General features: G+C 46.5%; 1 protein-coding gene across 1 annotated transcript in view; it reads left to right on the forward strand.

Moving 5' to 3' along the window:
* The window catches only part of WHRN (whirlin), a 162,470-nt gene that overhangs the window by 132,906 nt on the left and 26,854 nt on the right, over positions 1-2,710 (forward strand). The gene's annotated exons all lie outside the window — the stretch shown is intronic.

Below are 2,710 nucleotides of genomic sequence, written 5' to 3' on the forward strand. Positions count from 1 at the left end.
TCTCTCTCTCTCTCTCTCTCTCTCTCTCTCTCTCTCTCTCTCTCTCTCTCTCTCTCTCTCTCTCTTCAGTCAGGCAGAAGCTCCCATCCCTTCCATCCCTCCCTCCCTCCCAATCTGGGACCAGGCCCTAGCCAAAGTCCTTTTGCAGCTGACTGCTTACAGCAAATAAATGGTGAGTGTCTCATGATCCCAGAGACTCAAGATTCTTCTTCCAAGCTAAACAGTGTGATAGAGGAAGGAGGGTACAAGGAGGAACAGGCATCCTTCTTCTCTGGACCCTCCATCACCAAGTCTACAAGCATCTCTGTTTATCGCAGAGTCAGTGCTCCATAATAATTCAGTGGCTGATTACCCAGCTTGTCTGGGTCTCCTAACTCAGTTTCCCCTTCTTGTTTCATGCCTTTTGGTCAGTTCACTGCACCTCCACCAAGGCAAAGAGAATAGAGATGAAATTCTGTCTTCTCTATTTGTTTGGGTCCTTGCCATTCTGATATACTGGGAGAGGAGGTTGGAGCTATTGACAGAGATGAAATTTTTATTTTATCTGGGGATTTTCATGATATTCTCTCTCCTATTTCCCCGTGACTGTGGATATTCACAGGAGGGATAATAACCTGAGATGCCATTGTTAAAAGGAGCCCCTGGTTAGGATCTTCCTCTGCAATACAAGTCAGCACCATTTCTGCAAATGATTACCTTAAAGAGTTGTTTAAGGGGCATCTGGGTAGCACGGTGGATAGAATATCAGATATCAAGTTAGAAGGTCCTGGGTTCAAATATGACCTCTGACACTTCCTAGCTGTGATCCTGGGCATGTCACTTAACCCTGATTACCTAGCCCTTGGTGTTCTTCTGTCTTAGACCTAATAACAAGACGAAAAGTTGAGATTTTAAAATAAATAAATAATTTTTAATAAGAGTCGTTTGCATCCTAGAGAAAATAAGTGACTTGCCCAGGGTCACATAGCCAATGTGTCAGAGGTAACACTTGGACGCTGGTCTCCCTGGCTTCAAGGCCAGCTCTATCCTCTGGGCCACACTGCCTCTGAATGGTCTATATTGATGTCTTGACTGTCACCAGATCTTAATAGACCACAGACTGCCTCCTTTCCCTTTGCAGAATACCTCCCCTCCCTCCCACCTAAACTGGGGCAGGTATGGAAACAAAGACCTTGGGCAGCTTTATTTCCCACAAGAACTCCAAGTCCCAATGATTTTCCTGGACAGATGCAGGAAGCAACATCAAAGCCCTGATTATAACAGCATCCTCCTTTCATGCTTCAGGATATAAAGTGATCACCTGGAGTCCTGATTCTCCAAGATGAGGCTGGAATCCTTCCTTGCGCTCCACGTGTTCAGCATAGCAAATTCACTTTGGTCCCCTGTTCATCCAGCTAGCGGCTTATGCGGCACATAAAGAACGGGCTTGAGATATAGCTTGTCCAGAGGGTGACCCCTAGATAGGTGAAAATCCTGGCTGCTTGGACAGTGCAGGCTCAAATGCAAATTGAAGTCTTCTGAATCCATGAGGATAATGTAGGATTGGGTTAAAACCCCATGATGTAATTTGTCATCGATTGTCCCTTTAAGATGGGGAACCCGACAGAAGCAAGCTTCCATCGCCCGACGCCCATTTGGAATCATTTAGATTTTAAAGATGATTCTGAGAGCTTTTTCAGGTCGAGGGATCCAGAGTCTTCGAGAGAACTGTGAATGTCCTGGGAGACTCTGGCCCTGGATTCTAGTCCTGGCTCCATTTCCACCTCGCTGTTTCCCTGTGGGCAGCTCCCTTCCAGCTCCCCAGTTCTCTGACCCGCTGACCCCACGTTCAGGCCCTACCTCGTGCCAGTATCATTTCACATGGCCACAAAGGTCTAAATCTTTTCTATGTCTTAAAAAGCCCAGTTCCCTGGCAGATCGCGCTTTCTGCTTGGCGGTAGCTGCTATTACCTCCCCTTCTGTGCTGAGGACTCTCTGGGAGCTCTGAAAGGGACCTCTGCCCTTCTTGCAAGATGATTTTTAAGTCTGCATTTTTTTTCTAACTTGCTTGGCTTTGGCATAGTCAGTGTGGTCCCTGATGACCTCTAAGATGGTCCTTTCACTTCCTGTCGCTTTTATGAACAAATAAACACCTCCTCCAGCTGGGCAGTGCCTGCCTAGGACAGAAGAAGGTGTCTTTGTAATCATTGCCCCTGCCTCCGCTTGCAGAAAGTCTCTTAACAGCCTGAGAGGCAATGTGGGCAAGCTCAGCACCTTAGTTACTGCCTTGAAGGGGCACCGAGAATGGTGGGCATGGAAACCAGAAATCTTCTTTATTACAGGGGATAGCGAAGTACTTTGTGCCTGGATAAGAGATAGCCTGCTGGGGAGGGACAAACCCTGGGTTAGTTCTCAAGGGCTCCTACCACATTTCTGTAGTAAGACTATATGTCTATAAATACCCACATTTATCCCTATAAACAATACACATCTTTATGGATCTGCATACACACCCATATATACATATATCCATAAAGATCTATAAATACTCTCTCTCTGTCTCTCTATCTCTTTCTCTCTCTCTTTCTGTCTCTTCCTCCCTCTCTCTGTCTCTCTCTGTCTCTTTCTCTCTGTCTCTTCCTCCCTCTCTTCCTCTCTGTTTCTCTGTCTCTTCCTCTCTCTCTCTCTCTCTCTCTCTCTCTCTCTCTCTCTCTCTCTCTCTCTCTCTCTC

The sequence above is a fragment of the Gracilinanus agilis genome, chromosome 2 (assembly GCF_016433145.1).
Source record: "Gracilinanus agilis isolate LMUSP501 chromosome 2, AgileGrace, whole genome shotgun sequence".
NCBI classification, from domain to species: Eukaryota; Metazoa; Chordata; class Mammalia; order Didelphimorphia; family Didelphidae; genus Gracilinanus; species Gracilinanus agilis.